The sequence below is a fragment of the Ascaphus truei genome, chromosome 4 (genome assembly GCF_040206685.1).
Source record: "Ascaphus truei isolate aAscTru1 chromosome 4, aAscTru1.hap1, whole genome shotgun sequence".
In the NCBI taxonomy this organism is placed as follows: Eukaryota; Metazoa; Chordata; class Amphibia; order Anura; family Ascaphidae; genus Ascaphus; species Ascaphus truei.
Window position 1 is genome coordinate 228,893,028 of NC_134486.1, and position 6,481 is coordinate 228,899,508.

Here is a 6,481-nt window from a genome sequence, read left to right on the forward strand (position 1 = left end):
TTACTGTTTTTATTTAGTGAAGTGTGTTTTTTTGGAGTTTGGTAATGTTTTATTATTGTGTGTCTGGTGCATTAATGTATTGTGATTAGGGTGCCCATTGAGTGCTATAGAGGCTTGTCATGCCCATATTATTATTATGTGTGTATGATGTACCACTATACTACTCAATGGGTACAGGGTGGGTATAGTCAGTCCGGGGTGGGTGCTTAAGCCTCACGGGTGGGTGAAGAGTGTATTAGCCCTAAGGATGTGTGTCTAGACCTTGCGGTTGGGTTAACCCCTTTATTACCTTAGCGGCATTAACCGCTAAAGTAATGAAGGGTTAAGTCCCCCCGCAATCCCCCCACAAGGCCTAAACAGCCGCTAAGGGCCAAATCCCCCCTTCACCCACCCTCGCTAGCCACAGTAAGCCTGGCATGGGTGTTTAACCCCTTCATTGCCTTAGCGGTTAGCCGCTAAGGTAATGAAGTTGCTGTAAATGCATTTTTCCGGCATCAGATGCATGCCAGGGGCCTCCAGGTGCTAGTATTAATGGCAATCAGCTCCGGAGACACCCGGCATCAATCCGAGGCAGGAAAAGGGCCTGATTTTTTCTAAGTCCCGACATATCGCAGCTCATCGACACATCTCCCCACCAATTTACCTACATTATGAGGTGAATTGGATTTGGGGAGAAGATCGCCTTTTAGGGCTGTGATAGGCGGTGACAGGTGGCGACAGGCGACTCGCGGGTACTAGAATCGCGCGAGTTTATGATCCTTCTGAAAATCACATAAGGGTAGAGTTGCTCCGCGCTAACGTGGATATTGAAAGAAATCCCTCTTGCAGCCTGTAGTCTGAAGGGGCTTCCACACGTCCCCTATAAGAGTGAGCTCCCACAAGGGGGGCTCACAAACAGAAAAAACAATAGGCAGACAGGCGCACTGAAGGGTATGATTGGTTTATTAATCTAAAACAGTGGACAAAGTATCCACTGATGCAAGGAATAAAAATAACAATAAAGCAAATTATTACAAAATAGCGGCAAGATTATAACAAATAAGGGTTTAAAACGGGACTGGATTCACATAAGGGTAGAGTTGCTCCACCCTTCAGTGCGCCTGTCTGCCTATTGTTTTATCCTTCTGAAAATGGTCGATAAGTGGCTGATCGCCGCTCAATCTGCGATTTTCTTTGGGTCATAAGATTTTGCAGCGATACAGGCCGTTATCGGCCACTTATCGAGGCTTACTGAATATGAGTAGCCATTTTGGCCGATAAGTGCTCGATAAGTGCCTTATCGACGCTTACAGAATGAGGCCCTATGTTTTTTCTTTGGTGAACATGTAGTGTTGTGGTACACTTGTCCATATTTTTTAGATATGTGGATGGCTTGTGGATATTAGGCAGCTTCTGTTATGTTTAGATCACAAAGTGCAGACACAATGTAAATGTGATCCATCACACAGTTTCACAGTTACTAAAGCTGGTGGGTGGGAGATCCAGACCAGAGTTCACAAGTGCTCTAATTCTTCTCACCTGTCCTGCTATTTGGGGTAACAGGTACTTAAAGCAGTTTGATTTGCTGCCTCACTCTCTCTCTCTCTTAGAGCCTGGAGGCTGGGCCTGCTACCAGCAGACAGATAGGGGAGGAGTTCCCCCATGTAAGGTAACAAAAGCCTTAATTAGTGTGCTTATTTGAATCCTATTATGAAACCTGAGTATTTCAGTGTAGTTGGAAAGCTGATAAATCACCCAATCCAAGAAAGGGACATTTGTGTCTAGTAAGCACTCAGTAGAGCAGGGTTTCATTTGTTATTTCAATCAAAGTGTTGCAGTCCCCTGATGGAACCAATAAAACAGACAGAGGCCTGAGTAACTCAAATGTATTTCAAAGAGTTGCAGTCCACTACCTGAATCTAACCAAACAGACAGAAGCCTGTGTACCTCAAATCTATCTCAGTTAAAGTGTTGCATTCCCTGATGAAACCAATGAAGCAGACAGAAGCCTGAATAATACAACATTGTGCTACCTGTTATCTGTTTGTTTACCCTAAAAGACCATGTCATAAAGAGACCAGACACAAGGCAGAGCAACATAAGGAAGCCATTTATCACAACATATACACATGATCCCATTTATATTTGTTCCACCAATCTTACAATCTGGTGGGTACTCATATTTGAAATACTCCAGATCCATATACACCATCATTCTAAGAATTTGACATTCTCTCTCTCAATTTCATTCTAGCATTATTCACAATACATTCATACTTTTGATCTGTCTTTCCACAATATGTGTGTATATGTGTATATGTATATATGTGTGTATATGACTCAGTATACATACTATCGCTGAATCTCTGAACTGACACACTTCTCCATATGGATTAATAATTTAAATGCAGATTTACATTTGTACAATTTTATATACACATACAGATATAGGGGACTAAGCACTTAGCTCCGATATAAAAAATCGCCACGGTTTTTAAATCGCCATTTTTGACAGCGTTGCTACAGTATCACAGTGTGCAGAAAGCCCTGAATACCAGTGATAGCAAAATTTGCAAAAATGGCGAGTAGCCGGCGGCGTGTAGATCACCCCTTTCAAAAGGTCTCACCCGGCGAGTTCTTTCTGCTGCAGAGAGAGCAACCTCTCTCTGCACAAATCTCGCCCGAAAAAATATATATTTTTTTTAATTGACATTTTATTACTAGTGTACGTGAGCAGGGGGTCTCCGGAGCAAAACCGCATTGATTTCAGGTCCGGGAACCCCTGCTTCCCGAGATACAGGCCCCGTTATGGGGTGCCGGTATATCCTATGCATTTGATTCCCATGGTCACGTGACGTGGGACATTTCAATGTATAAGATATATCGTCACCCCATAACAGGGCTTTTATCTCAGGAAGCAGGGTGTCCCCGGACCACAAATCAACAAGGTTCTGCTCCAGAGACCCCTTGCTACAATACACTAGTAATAAAACCATAATTAAAAATGTAACACATTCGTTACCGTAGCGGCTATCTGCTATTGTAATGAAGCTCATTTAATGTAATTTTTATTAATATTGTGAGGGAGCAGGGGGTCTTGAGTTACAGGCACTAGTATGGAGCATCGGATGCCAGTATCACAGCCATTTTTAAATCGTCCGTGTCACGTGACTGGGGGATTTAAATAATTAAGGAGATACCAGCACCCCATATCTAGGCCTGTAACACAGGAAGCGGAGGGTCCCTGAGGCTTAAATCAAAGCGGTTCAGCTCCGGAGAACCCCTGCTCCCGCACACTAATAATAAAAATGACATTAAAGCAGCTTCATTACCTTAGCAGATAGCCACTAAGGCAATGAGGGGTAAAGACACAATAGCTGCTTTATTGAGGGCAGAGGGGGTGGGTGAAGTGGGTACTTGGCCCTTCATTCACCCCCTCTGCCCCCAATAAACAATAAACATTACAATATGTACTAAACACCAATACACAACCCACCTCCTGTGCCCCCACATAAAACCAGATTTGATATTCTTAGACACAGGATTGATACCAGAGGCCGGCAGGTGTCCCTGTGTGGGCCCTGCAATTGTTCGTGGGCCTCCAGGTGGTCACCGCGGCTGTCCGAAAGCCCCAACGGGGTTTCCGGATATTCCCCACAGGTGTCTGGGGGTCCTCGGGTGGTTCCCATGGGTGTCTGTAGACCATTGGGTGGTCCACATGGGTGTCTGGGGGCCTTCAGGTGGTCCACACGGGTGTATGGGGGTCATTGGGTGGTCTGGGGTTCCTCGGGTGTTCCCTAAGTGTGTCTGGGGGCCCTTTGGTGGTTCCCACGGGTGTCTTGGGGTCCCCAGGTGTTCCCCATGGGTGTCTGGGGGCCCATGGGTGGGGGAGGGGGCTGATGTATTTATTGAAATGTATGCCAAATTATTTATTTTTTTACAAAAGGATTGGTACTGCAGGCCAGCGTAGATCCCCAGGACACCACCCGAGGATACACAGACACCCATGAGGACCACCTGAGGACCCCCAGACACCCACAGGGACTACCCAGGGACCACTGTGAGCCCCCAGACACCCGTGGGAACCACATGAGGGCCCCCAAACACCCGTGGGAATAACCCGAGGGCCCCAAAACATCCGTGGGGAACAGCCATGGACCCACAGATACCCGGGGGACCACTTGGAGGCCCACGGACACCTGCGGGGACCACCCAGAGACACCCGCACTATGTGGATGAGAAAATGTGGAACCCTGTTGTATAATAAAACAGCCATGACAGCGGTATGAACCCGGTTCTTTGTCAACCAGGTTTTAGCAGAAGCATATTTCTTGGTCGGGTCTGCATCTGTAAGCATGTAACCCAGATTTGGTCCCCGTTTGAAACAGAATAATGGAGGTTCCTTAAAGAGTTTTTCAATCTTATCATTCTCCAATACGTGTCAGTGTTTTCTGACACAATTCGTAATGAAGCCAAACGCAGTAGTGTAGGAACTAACCACATTAAAGCGTGCTGTTGCAGTGTTCCTCGCATTACAGCCACGGCCCTTTTTATTCTAACACTTCACCGATATTTTCCGGTGACTTTTTCCGAATGCCACGCGCTTAGACGCGTTCGTGCGGCATTCGTGCCGTATTCATGTCGCAATCATGCCGGCGTCACCCGCGCTTGATCTGTTTAATGAGAATATTTCAGATTTAATTGGTTGAAATTCTTCGCGTATCCGCCAGGTGGCGGATATTCATGAATTGTAATGCGCATGCCCTTCAGTAATGTATCGACTTGCAGGTGTTTAAAAAATACCACAGTGGTCCTTTGTGAATTGACCTTGGTACTGAAGAAGTTGTACAACATTGTATCTATTTAGGCGTTTCATATTAAAAACTAAATGCAAAGTGTCTGGTTTTCTATTCCATTGTCCAGAGAGGTCCAGAGATGAGTACACCACTGCAGTCCGTGTTCAAAAAGCCCAACATAACGTACGCTTATTTAATATGGTCAGCAATTAGTTCAGCAGATGATAAGATGGCCACAGTTGGTCAAATTTATCAATATTTTAAAGAAAATTATGACTTTTACAAATTTTCACTAGATGCTCTGGGGTGGAAGCGTGCGATAAGGAAAAAGTTATGTATCAGTCCACGTTTTTTTCGTATTGCTCCTGCACCCGGAGTTACAGGAGGAGTGTATTGGTGTGTTGCGATGTCTTCCAGGTGGGTTGAGCGCTCAGATCTCGAGATAATATGCAGGGAAAAAAAGTGGAAGAAATAATGCACTATTATTTCTTCCACTTTTTTCCTGCATATTATCTCGAGATCTGAGCGCTCCCTCCACCTGGAAGACATCGCAAGAATTCTGGACCTGGACAGTCCTTTAAGGGTATAGAGCTGCTGTTTATATTATTCACTTTATTGGTGAAGGATATTGTATTCACTATATTTATTTATATATTCTTTGAAGTTCACATTTATATATCACTTTAATAATTGATATCACTTTAATTAGTTCACTATTAGAAGCGCCTGGTATCATTCTTCTTTGTTGTATTGGTGTGTTGCCCCTGAATTTTCCAGTATCTTTGATCATGGAGAGTTCAAAAGGCGAAAGATCATGGTAAAACCAACTAAGAATCGTCAGTCCCAGGCAAGCAATGCGCCAGCGCCAGCACCGGCTTCCAATAATGGTCCGTCCATCTGTGAAAACCTGCTGACTGGCAACCCTTGCTATCAGCCCCCGCCTGGATACCTGCAGCCTGAGCAGGATTTCACGTACAGATACCAGCAAGCTTGCATGTACCAAAGCGATTTTCAGCTTCATCAGCTGTCAACTACAAGTTTAGCAGGCCCGCTGTAACCTGTCAACTACATGTATAATCAAGACTACGGGACTGGCAGTGGCTCGGCGCCAACCGAATGGCAAAGTCTATGGTGGGTACAGCTGCCGTATGTACAGCTGCCGTATGCAATAATTTTTTTACCATATCAATATCAATGCACAGTAAAGCGATTCACCTGTAATCAATCGCTTTGGTTATATTTATTTAATTCTTGTAGTCACAATTCGCCAAAATGTAGTCCAGCAATATCATTGGCTGAGCAGCTTCTACAGTTAGGCGCATGCACATTGGAACCTTGTTGAAACGCATGCAGTATGCGTCTCATCACATCTAGGCGCATGCGTGTACTGTATGTGAACAAGAGACGCCCGAGAAAATAATTGTTGGGACTGTCCGAGGGGACTGCGGGGACTGACTGTAGGAACTTCTTTAGGGAACTGACTAGTTTGAACTAACCATTACAGTATTTACAGTATTTCATTTTCTTCCTCTGAAAAGAAACTTTGTCATCAGGCTGAGAACAGCAAATGGAGGGATCTCGATGGATAATATAGCTTTTTGTAACGGTGCTTGCACACTGCTGAATCTGAATCAGTGCCATTTGCATTGATTAGGATAGAATAACTGAGCTTTATTACATACTTTTTTACATACTGTACTGTATAA